We start from the raw sequence: 15,400 nt of genomic DNA on the forward strand, positions 1-15,400 counted from the left end.
GATAGATGTAGCAGACAGGGACAAAAGCCGTAGTCTGTTTTTCAGATCAATTCAATCTCACTGATTTCAAAATAACAAAGTTTGAGTCTGTTGGCAACTTTAAGGCCAATAAAGTTTTATTCAAGGTATAAGCTTTCATGTGCAAGCAGACTTCTTCAGATAACAAAATAATATATATTCAAAATAATTTATGTTCAAGCAAGTTAGTCTTATGGCGAGAACCTTATCTCAGAAAAAAAAGATGTGTCAGGCACAACACAAACTATACTTGCAAATGATGCTTTAAGTTTTAGCAAGGCCCTAGGAATTTTATTACCTCAAAACCGACCTACAGAAACAGAGCCCAGATGGAGGAGGCAGGTAAACTCTGACTGGACCCCAATAACCTAGTCCAGACTATGCAAGCCTATTACAATGTTATTGGATACCTATTGCACGACTATAAAAGAATAATAACGCATGAAATTGTGTTACGGAGTAAAGTGGGAAAGGGGTTACAGGTTTCTCCCAGGCCCAGAGAAACGAAGCTGAGGGCAGGCCATGAAGGCAAATAATGGACATCAGAACTCTCAACACGATTAACAAAATGGGAAGAGCAGGAGAGGCAGGGAGGGTGGCGTTCCGAGGTAAGCCCTAGAAATCGTCCGGAGAGCTTTTCTTTTGAGGGTTGGGGTGGGGCTCAGCCGCGGTTTAAATCTTCTTCGATACCCGCCCACTCCCTTCCAATCTGAGAAGACGCCGAGTGAAATTACACAGCGGTGAGGGAGAACATTTTGCACATGCTCAAAAATATCGTCCCAGTTTGCGTCGCGAGCGGAGCGTTGGCAGCGGCACTCGTCCAAAGCCTTCCAGGACTCCCCTTCGGCGAAAGAAAAGCTGACGCAGCGGTTCTTCATATCGACGTCAAAATACATTCGCTGCGCCCGCACTCTCCTACAGGGGTCTCCAGCCCGTAATATCACGAATTCCTTTACACGAAAGTAACAGTGAGAATATTACCTTCTGTACCCACTCAACATTTGGATTGTACATCCCCGCCACATTCCCTATAACTAACAAGCATTCAACGCTCTTCTGCGCAAGTTACAGTGCGCATGTCGGAACCGAAATCAGCATTTGCGCAGTGCTGGATGTAGGCTGCTGGGAATTTCTCTCTAAATCGTGTTGGCGGAAGTCACTTAAAGCAGGAACGGCTTAATTTCTTTAATCTGAGGGCAGAATTGTCCTTGATTTTTCTTGGGCTTTCTGAAAGCTATGCAAAACATCAGTAATTCAGGACTTTTGTAACGCAGGTTATAAACAGCCTGTGTAGGACTATAGGACTGCCCTATAAAGACTTGGTTCAGAAAGAAGCTTTGGTAAAGGTATAGGAACTGTGGATGATCTGTGTGTAATATATATTGTATGTTGCTGTAAGTATGCTTCTAGAATGTAATTCCTGTGTTCTCTTGGGAAATAAGTAACAGTAGGATCTACATGGATCTTCATGAATTCATATGATTTTACGCTGAAATGAAATAAAACCACCATACTGTAGATCATGTCTTAGACTATAGGCAGCACCACAAAATTCACACCTCCATGGATTTGTGGCGTCACACCATTACAAAAACAGGGTTCCAAAGCATGGATCCTCATGAATTCATATGATTTTTATGCTGAAATGAAATCAAAGCATCATCATGCTGTAGACCATGTCTTAGATGATGGCAGCAACGGAGAAATCATGCTTCCACAAATTCGTGGCACCACAACAGTGGAAAAACATGTTTCCAAAGCATGGATCCTAATGGATCCCAATGATTTCTTCTTAGGATCCTGAACTATATACAAATCTGGGTTCCCGCACAATCAAAGTATTGGGCCATTCAAACCGGCCAGGTCCCTGTGATTGGTCCTGGGCAGCAGATATTTGGATCCTGCTGCCCATTGTTCCCAGTTCCCCAAGCTCTGTCAGTAAGGCTCAATGACCAGGCTGGAACACCCACAATAGTCCTCAGGTAATCCTTAGTCCCCATACATAACAGACTCCATCTGATCCAAACCCACCCACCCCTGCACACACACACACACAATGCAGGATCAGCCTAGAGCATTCTCGACAAGTGTTTTTATGGCTGCTGCTTAAAGACTGCCAGTGACAGGGAGCTCACCACTAGGGGTGTGCAAAAAAAAAAAAAATCGGAAATAATCGGATTCGGAAATATATGGGGCCAAAATATTCAGAGCACCGTATGTTTCCAAATACCGGTACTCGGAATAGTCATATATACAGAAGATATACAGCTATTTCAGAATATATGGCCTGATTATACCCTATGGGCAATTGAAATCAATGGCAAAATAGGGTATATTGGAAGCCGCCTGGAGGGGAAGGAGTTTGAGTGAGAGCCCCCAAATTCACAGGTAACCTGCAGGGGACTCTCACCTACAAACCCCCCAAGTTCCAAAAAGATTGGGCCAGGGGGTCCCATTCCAGGGGCACCCAAAGAAGGTGCCCCTATCCCACCATTATACCCTATGGGACATTGAAATCAATGGCAACATAGAGTATAATTAGAGGCTACTGGGGGGCAGGGGGTTTGAGGGAGAGCCCCCAAATCTGCATGGAACCCACAGGGGACTCTCCCCTACAAAACCCCCAAGTCCCAACAAGATTGGGCCAGGGGGTCCCTGTCTTTGGGCTCCCCAAAAGGCCCATTGCCACCAATGCTGGGGAAAGCCCAATTAGCTACTACCTCCACTATAATTGCTGTGGGGAAAGTGGCTCTGGCCAGAGAGGGGTTTGAGGGAGAGGTCCCAAAACTGCAAGGCAGCTTCAGGGGACTCCCCTTCAGGCATACCCCCTGGCCCAAAAAGACTGCACCCATCTGTGGGCACGCCAAAAGGAACATCGTTCCCAATTGTGAGAAAAAAACAATTAGAGCCACTTCCCCCACTGTAATTGTCATGGGGAAAGTAGCTATGGGGAGCAGGGGGTTTTGAGGAGAGCCCCCCAAACTGCTGTGCAGCTTCAGGTTACTGTCCCACACAAAACCCACAAGGCCAAAACAAAATTGGACCAGGTGGTCCAATTCCTGGGGCATCCAAAGCCAAACCTAACTTCACACCAGAGAATCTCTATAGGACCCAAATGCACTACATCCATCTATCTACTCTATGAACCCTGCTGGCCTGGAACCAATATAAATCCAGTTGCCAACGTCACTGCCACACAAAACACAATCTGCAGCAAACCCAGATGCCAGCTCTCTAGCCCTGCCCCAAACAACGTGGGGAGAGCTGGTCAAGCACAACAAGCATGCTGGTTCTGGGTCTCTCACCCAGATGCCAGCTTCGCTGCCACAGAACACACAATCTACAGATGCCAGCCCTCCAGCCCTGCCCCAAACAGCACGGGGAGAGCTGGCCAAGCACAACAGGCATGCTGGTTCTGGGTCTCTCACCCAGATAGATGCCAGCTTCCGTGCCACAGAACACGCAATCTACAGATGCCAGCTCTCCAGCCCTGCCCCAAACAATGTGGGGAGAGCTGGCCAAGCACAACAAACATGCTGGTTCTGGGTCTCCCACCCAGATGCCAGCTTCTCTGCCACAGAACACCAAATCTACAAATGCCAGCTCTCCACCCCTGCCCCAAACAACACAACTCTCAAACAAGAGAAGTGGTGGACCACACCTAGCTCCACATCATTCTGTAACTGACACAAAGCAAGAAGCATTTAGACTTACCTTGAGTGATGGATGGTTGGCTGGTCCAGGCTCTTTTGCATTACCCAGGGTGCACCACGAGGAGGTGAGTTGCACCCCAAATGAAGAAGATCACTGGGAGGGCCTCAGATTGTGTGAGAGGAAGGGAACCATTCCTTCTCTCTCAGCTCAGCAGCAACACACCAGCTATCACTGTCCCATTAGAGGGACCTCAGCATTGGTATGGCTGCTGGCTGCCTGTCATCATCACTGGCACCTCCCTCTTTCTTCCTCCTGCCCCTGAAAAAAAAACCTGGGTTATCCTGGCTGGGCCTGTGGGTGCTGTCGGTTACAGTTGGGGGCTGCAATGGCCCTTTCAGTATTATTAGGCATTTGTGGATGGGGACCAGGGAAATTTGGATTGCTTTGCAGATTTTAAACCAGCATTCACTTTCGGTTTGGGGTGGATGAGGGGTGGGGGGGGGGTGCACTGCCAATCAATTTGTGAGTGAGTTTTTGTACTGTCTTTGGACTCTAGTCTATGTTTACTGGGAGAGCGTTTTACAACCACCTTCCAAGTGCAGGCCAAAAGAGGATGCAGGCACAAGTAGGTGCTTACTTCATTCATTCTCAAAGTCTACGTTTGAGGAGCCGAGCAGAGGCAAGTTGACCTTCAGGAAGAGCAACTGCTCAACTGTCCAGGGTTGCAGGTGATTGCAATGTGGGCAGACGCTCATAGGTGGGCATGAGAGGAACGCCTTGGCCACAGAGGAGAGGGCCGGCCAGACCCCCTCCTTCACGACCCAGTAGTCCAAAGGAGACTTTCCTGCGACTTGTTGGGCTCCGAAAGATAGTCCCTCACCATCGCAGCACCCTTCTCCACTCTCAGGGGCCTACTGCTCCCAGAGGGGCCAACGAGCTGCCCGATGAGTGTCATCTCGGCACTCTTCTTGGTGTGAGTCTGGTGGGAAAACTGCCTAGCCGGGGAGGCACAGCAGTGGAAGTGGCAGATGAACTGCTTCCACCCCCCTCCTCCTCAGCTACTGGCACTGGGCCCGCCCTGACCCTGAAGTGCTCGACCTTCTGGGAGAACTTGTCTCGCCAGTGATCGAGCTCGTTGGCCTGCTCGGCCATCATGCCCTTAAGGCACGAGTCTAACATGGTCACCATCATGTAGACCTTATCCTGGGTGAAAGTCTGAAAGCAGGCCTCAAGCCCTTTCTGCAACCTAAAAACCAGGGCGTGCACCACTGGAAGAATGTCTGCACGGCCTTGAGCTGGCACTAGAAATGAGGCCAGGTCCTCACAGCCATGTGGACCATGGGGACGACCAGTGTGATGCTCGCCGTGTCAGATGAGAGCATTTCTGTGTGGGTCTTGAAAGGCCCAAGAACCTCCACAGTCTGAGAAATGACCACCCAGTCCTCTTGGGTGAGACGGTTCTCATCCCAATAGACCCTTGTCTCAGAGACAAAGGCATCCAGGGCTGCTCTCTGCTCCACCATGCGCTCCAGCATGGCACAGATGGTGTTCCAGCGTGTGCTGACGTCACCGATCAGGCGGTGCTCTGGCACGCCTATCAGTGTATGTTTCTCACGCAGCAGATACGAGTCCATATTGCTGCGTGAGAAGTGACCCGTGATGTGCCGACACTTCTGGAGCAGAAGTCAGTACTCATGAGTCGCAGCTAGATACTGATGATCCTGGCTTTTCGTCTGGCCTAATGCATCCTTAACCATGAGGTGAAGAAAGTGGGCCACACAAGGAAGGCGTTTTAGGCCCTGATGCTGGACAGCCACCTTGATGTTGGAGCCACTGTCAGTCACCACGAAGCCCGTGGCGACATCCCTGCTGCCTACCCAGCCCTCTAACTGCTGTGAGAGGATGGCTCCGAGAGTGTCTGCTGTGTGTGGCATGTTGACTGCTTCGGCATGAAGCAAGGCCCAGCGATAGTCAGCCTCGCGGCCCTGACCCTACCTGCCACTACTGCCACCCCCACCCTGCAGCTCACTCGGTTGCCACCAATGCACAGTCAGGGAGAGATACCCCTCGAACACATGTTTGGAGCTCCAGATATCTGAGGTGAAATGAACAGTCCCTCCAGCAGCACGGGACAAATGCTCCTTCACCACAGATCTGGTCGCCCTGAAAACAGATGGCACAATGGTCCTGCTAATGGTGGTTCTAGCAGGAACTTTGTACCAGGGTTCTAGCAGGAACTTTGTACCAGGGCACCAGGTACTCGAGCAACCCTAGCACCCCAGGATTCTTGACCACTGAAAATGGAAGCCCATGTGCGATTGACCTGGCAAGGTTCCAGGCGATCACCCTCCTGCCGTACCTGATTCCCCCTCTTGGCACACAAGTGCCCACCCCCTCCAAACATCTCAGGCAGAGATGGCTGGCATCCCTGCCCTGTCACGGAACTCTCCTGGAGAGCTCTGGAGGTAGTCGCGATGGGACGGACCTCCTGGCTGGGGCACCCCAGCACCAGCCTGCTTCTCCCCCTTAAGAAGCACTGCCTGGTTGTGCTTCCACAGGTGGTTCCTCATTCCCCCTGGAGTCAGGTGGGCAGGGTCCTGCCCATGACTGATCTGGGCCCTGCACAACTGGCACTGCGCATAGCATGGATCCTCCATAAGTCGGAAATGCTTCCGGACTTTGGAGGTGTACGGATTCCCAAGCTGACCAGCAGCTTGGGTGTCTGGAGTCACCTCCTACGAGGTGCTCGGGGCAGACACATCCTCCCTGACACATCCTCGGGACAGACACATCCTCGGGGCAGACACATCCACCCCGAGCCACCTCCTGTGAGGTGTCTCGGGGTGGCAGGAGGAGCTGGCCTCCGGGGGAAAGTGGGAGGAGATGGAGGAACCTCGTGTGTCTCCATTTCTTTCCCCTTCACCCCATGAGGCCTCCCCTCCTGGCCATCCCCTGAAGGACTGCTGGTGCCCGAAGGAATCGAAGAAGGGGGCTGGTCCTCCTCAACCAGCTTCTCCTCCAGCTCCTGCACAACACTCTGCACCCTCCTTGGGGTGATCATTTTGGACAGAAAACTGTCCCCAAAGCTCATCTCCAAGGAGGGCTGCTCTTGCTTCCCCTCCTCCGGCTGCTGATGCTGAGCAACATCAGCTGGAGGAAAGACTGCCTGAGCAACAAACCCCTGCTCAGTGCCAGCACCTAATGGCACCTCTGCTGGGGGCACCTCAGCAGCAGCCTCGATGAAGGGCCCAAGGCGGGACTTCTTCATCACACTCTGGCCAAAGGTCGGAGTGCTGGGAGGTGGATGTGGAGTGGCCCTACGCACAGGTGGTGGTGGGGGGAAACTGGGTCCTCCCCCTCCCCTCCATCCCTCTAGTCTTCTCCTTGGCCTTGCCCCCAGGGCCCCTCTTCTGCTGCCTTTCACTCATGTCACCCTTGGCCAGTCTCACACAACCTGAACTGAAAGTGGGGTTTTTTTACAAACCTAACTCACTACACTCTACCCTGAACCAACAGGTGCCCTGACTTCTTTTTAAAAACCCTCCCTCCAAAACTTGTTTTTTTGGTCCCTAACCTGTCCTTCTTTGGGTTGGGGTAGTAGTAGTCTGGTAAAGTTTAGGAGACTAGGTGATCCTGCCTCTACCTGGCTACAGTTTTTAAAAGGCTACCTTGAGATGAAGGCAATCCTTGTTATAGCCTCCTAGTTAAACTTCCCCTAACTAGATCCTGGGACAAACTGGATTTCCTTGCAAACTAGAAATCAGGTGTTCCCCTATAACTAGAGAGAAGCTGTGGTTTACCCTATGGAAATCTAAGGATGCACCGGCTTTCAGTGGCTGAAAGCAAGATGCACTGCGACCCTAGTCTCTTTAAAAGGGAGCCTGATGTGGCCTAGTAGTCACGCTGCCTTTTATGAGAAACCTAAAATCTTTTTAAATCACCCCTATCTGGCCTAGTTGAATTTTGAAAGAAGAAAAGCCCTAAACTGGATTAATTTTTTTTTTAATTTTAAAAAACACAATCCCTAAAAACACCCTTATTAGTGGGGCAGCCTATTTAGTGGCCCTAGCCAAACTGAAAGCACCCCCAGACTCCAAAAATTACTCTATAAAAACATGAAAGTGACCCACCCCACACAGCCCACATACCAACCCCCACACCAACCAGAGATAATTTAAAAAATCAAAACATGACAGAAAGAAACTTAACTTTTAATGCCCTCCCCCCAAAAAAAACAGAGCCAGGAAAAGGGACAACAGGACAGGATGCAAAACCAACAAGAACAGATCCAAACAGATCACTGAGAAAAGGCCAAGAAACTCAACTGTTAAAAAGTAACCTTTTTAACAATAAAAAACCTCAGGCCAAATCAGTCAACAACACCCCCCTCCCAAAACCAGAACCAGAAAAATGGACAATAGGTCAGGATGCAAAACCAACAATAGATCCAGACAAATCACTGAGAAAAGGCCAAGAAGAGAAAAGGAACAACAGCAGCACAACACAGCAGCAACAAATGAAACACAGAATCCTTTTAAAACAGTAAAAAACTTGACTTTTAACAATAAAGGAACTATACCAACCCCTCCTCCCCCCCAAAAAAACCTTCACCCTAACCCCAAGAAATCCAAGCCACCCAAATCAGGAAAGTAAAAGGACACTGCACTTTTAAAAGTCCTCTCACTAAAGTAAGATATAGGCAAATTGGCAACCCCCCCTCCCCAGGCCCCCACCCTCAGCAGAACCCCCTAACCCTAACCCCAAATAAGCTACCCAGTACCCACCCACCCAAATCTGGATAAGTAAAGGAACTCTGAGTCTCAAAAAGTCCTTTTACTAACTAAAATAAAAACAAGAACCCCACGACTGTCTTACCTTAGATGTCTTCTCTTCTCCAGGAAGGTCATGCAAAGCTGAGAGAGAGCAGCAGCAGCTGAGGCCAAGGGCCAGCGCAGCACAATCTCTCTCTCTCGCACCAACACCAACACAGCAGCAATGGAATGGAGTCCAACCAGGCAGACTTCTTTAAAAGGTTCTCTTTTGCAAATGCATGCATTGGATTGGCTGCTGGGGCTCCTCTCCCCCTCCCCCATCCTCCCCTTCCTGATCCCAGGGAGGCTATAGAAGAGGTGGGAAAAGGCTTCCAAAGGCGGGAAAGGAGGCAAGTAGCTCCCCTGAGGCTGCAGAAGCTCCTTTCCCGCCTTTTCTATGGACTTCTGTATACTTCCGAATATACAGCTCCCGTATAATGGCTTCCAATTGGATTCGGAAGTATATAGCGCCGTATGCTTCCAAATCAGGGGATATTCGGAGGTTTATTCAGTTCGGCTGAGCCGAATGCACACCCCTTCTCACCACCTCCCTCAGTAGCTGACTTTGCTTTTCAGACAACTGTTGTTGTTGGGTTTTTTTGCTCTAAAGAATGTTACTCAGTTTTATTCACTGTATGAGGTTAGAATAACATCTTTTGTGAAAAATGTGTTTCCAAACACAGCATTTACCTTTTAATACTAACAGGGATAGGACATTGTGTAAAACAGCCACAGTTCAAGTAGGTGATTTAGTAAACAGAACAGGACTGTGGACTACATTAATATGTATATTATCTATTTGCCATATGAATTGTCTTGCTCTTACTACATTGTTATCTACCTATGTAATTCCACTTTTTGCATTCTTAAAATATTGTGCATTATGCTTTGTTTTCAGATTAATCCTAGCCCTATTACATGTTTTATCAGATGTCCTATTCTTATTAAAACAATTTTTATTGGTAACATAGGACAGTTATATCTAATACTAATAAAATATTAATAATCACTTAATGCCTTCCCCATACATTACCCTTTTCCCTCCCCCCTCCCCCCAGTCTTAATTATAAACATTGGTAACTTAAGGTAACAATTTCTATTTCTACATCCTTAATCATTTTTCACCACCATCCCCTATATTACTTTCTAATTACCCTCCCCCCGTTACTTGGCTCCCGCTGATGATAATAATTCAAAATAATAATATTTAAAGGTACTCTATTCTAATCAAGAACCAATATTTATACTCTATCTTCTTCTAAAACTTAATCTTAATCATTATCAAAACTACTAATATTTAAAGATACACTTAACTACTAAAACCAAAAATTAATATTCTTTCTTCTAAGACTTAATCATTATCAAAAATTGTCCAATGTCCTTTTACTTTCCACTCTTTTTCTGCATATCTTCTAAATTTTTTCCACTCCATCTTAAAAACCTCCAAATCATAGTCTCTTAAAGTTCTTGTTAATTTGTCCATTTTACTCCATGTCATAACTTTAACTATCCAATCCCATTTTTCTGGTATTTTTTCTTGCTTCCACAATGGTGCATACAATGTCCTAGCAGCTGAGAGCATATACCATATTATAGATCTATCTTCTTTTGGAAACTTTTCCATTTGTAATCCCAAGAGAAAAATCTCTGGCACTTTCTTGAATTTGTACCCCAAGATCCTAGAAATTTCTTGTTGAATCATCTGCCAATACTGTTTTGCTCTTTCACACGTCCACCACATATGGTAAAAAGAGCCTTCATGTTTTTTACATTTCCAACATCTATCTGACATCTTATTGTTCATCTTTGCCAATTTTTTAGGAGTCATATACCACCTGTACATCATCTTGTAACAATTTTCTTTTATACTCTGACATGTTGAAATTTTCATAGAGGTTTTCCATAAATACTCCCAAGTATCCATCTGTATTTCTCTATTTATATTAACTGCCCATTTAATCATTTGAGACCACTACTTCATCTTCTGTAGACCATTTTAACAATAATTTATATACTTTTGAGGTTAATTTTTCATTATCTCCAAGCAAGACATTCTCCATTTCAGTTCATTCTTGTCTAATTCCTACAGTTTTGATATCATTTTCCACCAAACTTTTTATTTGCTGCATCTGGAACCAATCGTATTTGTTATTCAGCTCTTCAGCAGTTTTTAATTCTATTTTGCCACTTTGTATTTTCAATAGTTGATTGTACGACAGCCACTTTCCTTCATCCGTCTCAACTGTTATTTTTATCACTTCTGCTGGTACTATCCATAATGGCTTTCTTTCATCACCATATCTCTTATATTTCACCCAAGTATTTAACAAATTGTTCCTTATGTATTCTTCTCATAATACATATACGCGTTGATAAAAAGTTTGTTCTAATGTCCAACCGGTACCTTGACAACGTTATATTAAATCCTGTGAATCTGCTCCTCTGCTTCATGCCCTCCTCTAAATGACAGCCTTTGAAATAATTAAAGAGAGCAATCATATTCCCCCTCAACCTTCTCTTCTCCAGATTGAACATTCCCAAGTGCTCAGCCTTTCCTCAGAGGGATTGGTCTCCATATCAGAGATCCCAGCAGGGAGTCATGTTTGTCTGAAGCAGCAGAACGAAGTTTGAGTCCAGTGGCACTTCTGAGTCCAACAAGGTTTTATTCCTGATATAAGCTTTCATGTGCATACACACTCAAAGATGCCATTGGACTCAAACTGTGACATAGCATGTGCATTCCATGGCTTCACTGCAAAAGGAAGTCCTGTCCAGCAATACTTTGGAGTTCCTTGGGAATGTCAACAGGCACGTGCGTGAAGGTGAGCTGGTAGACATTATGTGCCTAGACTTCTAGAGAGGTTTTTGGCTAGGAACCTCACCAGGCTACTAAGTAGATTTACCAGTCATGGAATGAGAGATTGGGCCCTCAGATGGATCACAAATTGGTCAAACAACAGCAAGTAGGGAGCTAGAACAAATTGGCATTTATCTCAATGGAAGATAGTGAACGGTGGAGCCCATACAAGGCTTAGAACCCACTATTATTTAACTTATTCACATAAAAGCAGGAATTAGTGTTGAGTGGTATAGTTGCCACATTTGCAAATTATGTCAGGATGGTGAAAACTGAGGCCGGTTGTGCAGTGGTACCTTGAAGAGGTTATCAGCTCAGTGTAAAGCTTCAGTGAACAAAGCTGAATTCATCCTGGAGATCATGGGGACAGAAGAGGAAAACAAAATGGTCACTGTTGTTATGCCCCTGTAAAGCTGTGTAGCGTGGTCCTGTTTGGAACATTGTGTGCAGTTTTGGGTGTGTTATCTCTAAAATTGTTATGTATGTGGACTCAAGGGAAGACTTTGGGTGTTCCTGCCTGGCTCATTGGAGCCATATGGACTGAGCTTGGGGACTAGAGAACAAAGAGCTGCAGGATCCAAATCTCTGGAGCCCTAGACCAATCACAACCCCCACCGGTTTGAATGATCCAATAACGTGCTTGCGTGGGAACCCAGAGAAGTATATAAGTTTGGCCCGTTGGCCCCAGCCCCAGTCTTGTAATGTAGCCTTATACTATGGCATGTCTATTAAAGAGCTTGTTGTCACTCAACTGGCAACTCCTCCATGCATAGAACCCACTATATAATAGTGACGATGAGGATGGGATCCGGATGAGCGAGGCCCAGGACCACCCAGCACCGCCAAGCGCGCAGAGCTCCTGTGCTACCGCGCAACAGGCACCGCCACCCAGCCCGACCATGGCCACTGCGTCCGGATCGCAAAACTCCATTCCGGAGTTTGACATAGTGCAGCCCCGAGGCCTGGGAAGCCTGAGTCAAAAGACTCAAATACCACCTTGTGGCGCAACAAATCAGGGATGACGAACTGAAGATCAAGAAGGCCATCCTGCTGAGCAACAGCGGTATCGCCACCCTACAGCTTGCTGAGGGCCTGGTCACGCCAGAAATGCTTTCGTTCCAAAGCCAACCCGCCTCACCCGGCAGCTACAGTTCCTCAACAGATTTCAGGAACCGAATGAGACTGTAGCAACCTTCCTAGCCTGCCTGTGCAACATGGGAAGGAAGGCAGAGTACGGCACACAATTTGAAGACGCCCTGCTCGTGAAATTCACTCACGGCCTAAGGGATCTGAAGGCATTTTGGAAAATTGCAATGGAATCTGACCCAACCCTGGCCAAGGCACTGCAGATAGCCACCGCCGCCGAGGATGCACACAAAGAGAAGGCCCACTACCCGGGTACCAGTGCTCACCAGCTCTGACCGGCCTCAGAGTCAGACAACTCTGACGGGGACGATGCCCTCAAGCTGCATCAGGCAGGCCAACAAAAGCCAAGGCCACGGGCGACTGAATCAACCATCCCCAAGACCTGTGCCAGCTGTGGAGAGCCACAAGAGTGACGCACCAGCATGTTCCAGAGAGCAACCTGCCACATGTGCAGAAAGGCTGGGCATCTGGCATGGGTATGCCGGTTGGCGACGCTGCACCAAGGGAAACCTCCATGCCAACAAAATGGCTGCCTCCACGAGATCGCGCTCATGGACGACATCCAGGCACTCATCACTACAGGGACTCAGGTATGCCAGTTGCCCCTGTCCTCTCTGGACAAATATCAAGTGACTGTGTTCATGGAAGGAAAGCCCTGCAGAATGGAAGTAGACTCCGGGGCAGGCCAGACGGTCATTTCAGCCCGCACGTTCAGGGAAATGTGCTGCGGGGGGGGGGGGGAGCCCAGTTACAACCATCCCCATTCATAGTCCGCGATTTTCAGAATCAGGAGGTTGCAGTCCTGGGAGTGGGTCAGGTTCACATCATGTACAAAAGGTTCAAGGGCAAGCTCCCCCATATTGTTGTGGAGGGTGATATGTGTAGCCTTCTGGGGCGGTCCTGGTTCAAGGCCCTGGGAATCCAAGTGACGGGTTTCCATCATGCCCCCTTTCAAAGAGATTTTCAAAAGGTGTGCGAAGAATTCCCCACTGGGTACTGGGTACTGGGTAGCTTATTTGGGGTTGGGGTTAGGTTCTGCTGGGGGTGGGGGCCTGGGGTGGGGGGGTTTTGCTAATTTGCCCATATCTTAATTTAGTGAGAGGACTTTTAAAAGTGCAGTGTCCTTTTACTTCTCCTGATTTGGGTGGCTTGGATTTCTTGGGGTTAGGGTGAAGTGTTTTTTTTGGGGGGGGGAGGGGTTGGCAAAGTTCCTGTATTGTTAAAAGTTGAGTTTTTTACTGTTTTAAAAGTATTCAGTGTTTGATTTTTTTTGCTGCTGTGTTGTGCTGCTGCTGTTACTTTTCTCTTCAGGTTCTTGGGGGGGGGGTGCTGTTTGGCCTAATTTTCATTGTTTAAAAGGCCACTTTTGTCCCCCTTTTCCTGGTTCTGGTATTAGGGGGGGGGGGGTCTTGTTGACTGATTTGGCCTGAGCTTTGTTATTGGTGAAAGGCCACTTTTTTAACAATTGAGTTGCTTGGCCTTTTTTCCTGTTGTCCCTTTTCCTGGTTTGGGGGTGGGGGACTGGGGGTGGGGGTGTTGTTGACTGATTTGGCCTGAGCTTTCTTATTGGTGAAAAGGCCACTTTTTTAACACTTTAGTTGCTTGGCCTTTTTTCTTGTTGTCCCTTTTCCTGGTTTGGGGGTGGGGGACTGGGGGTGGGGGTGTTGTTGACTGATTTGGCCTGAGCTTTCTTATTGGTGAAAAGGCCATTTTTTAAACACTTGAGTTGCTTGGCCTTTTTTTCTGTTGTCCCTTTTCCTGGTTTGGGAGTGGGGGTGTTGTTGACTGATTTGGCCTGAGCTTTCTTATTGGTGAAAAGGCCACTTTTTAACACTTGAGTTGCTTGGCCTTTTGTGATTCTGCTGGTTTTGTTTTGTTTTTTTTAAATTACCTCTGGTTGGTGTGGGGGTTGGCGAGGGTGTGTGTGGGCTGTGTGGGCTGGGTCACTTTCTTGTTTTTATAGAGTAGATTGTGTGTTCTGTGGCAGGGAAGCTGGCACCTGGGTGAGAGACCCAGAACCAGCAGGCTTGTTGTGGTTGGCCAGCTCTCCCCGTGTTGTTTGGGGCAGGGCTGGAGAGCTGGCATCTGGGTTTGCTGCAGCCAGGTCTGCAGAGCAGACCTTGAGCCGATTGTGTTTTCTGTGGCAGTGATGTTGGCAACTGAGTTTATATTGGTTCCAGGCCTGCAGGGTTCATAGAGTAGATAGAGGGATGTAGTGCATTTGGGTCCTATAGAGATTCTCTGGTGTGAAGTTAGGTTTGGCTTTGGGTGCCCCAGGAATTGGACCCCCTGGTCCAATTTTGTTTTTGGCCTTGTGGGTTTTGTGTGGGACAGTTCCTTGAAGCTGCACAGCAGTTTGGGGGGCTCTCCTCAAAACCCCCTGCTCCCCAGAGCCACTTTTCCCACAACAATTACGGTGAGGAAGTGGCTAATTGGGCTTTCCCCATCATTGTTGGCAATGGGCCTTTTGGGGAGCCCAAAGACAGGGACCCCCTGGTCCAATCTTTTTGGGACTTGGGGGGTTTGTAGGGGAGAGTCCCCTGCGGGTTTCCTGCAGTTTTTGGGGCTCTCCCTCAACCCCCCTGCCCCCCAGTAGCCTCTAATTATGCCCTATGTTGCCATTGATTTCAATGGCCCATAGGGTATAATGATGGAATAGGGGCACCCTCTTTGGGTGCCCCTGGAATGGGATCCCCTGGCCCGATCTTTTTGGGACTTGGGGGGGGGGGGTTGGAGGGGAGAGTCCCCTGCAGGTTCCCTGCAAATGTGGGGGCTCTCCCTCAAACCCCCTCCCCTCCAGGCGGCTTTAAATATACCCTATTTGCCATTGATTTCAATGTCCCATAGGGTATAATAGGGCCGTATATTCGGAAATAGCCGCACATCTACCACATATGCGGCTATTCCTAATGCG

General features: G+C 48.0%; 1 protein-coding gene across 1 annotated transcript in view; it reads right to left on the reverse strand.

The window, feature by feature from the left end:
- Positions 1–15,400, reverse strand: part of RPS8 (ribosomal protein S8) — a 169,245-nt gene that overhangs the window by 101,927 nt on the left and 51,918 nt on the right. The window lies entirely within an intron of this gene.

Source organism: Heteronotia binoei, chromosome 2 (assembly GCF_032191835.1).
Source record: "Heteronotia binoei isolate CCM8104 ecotype False Entrance Well chromosome 2, APGP_CSIRO_Hbin_v1, whole genome shotgun sequence".
Classification (NCBI taxonomy): domain Eukaryota; kingdom Metazoa; phylum Chordata; class Lepidosauria; order Squamata; family Gekkonidae; genus Heteronotia; species Heteronotia binoei.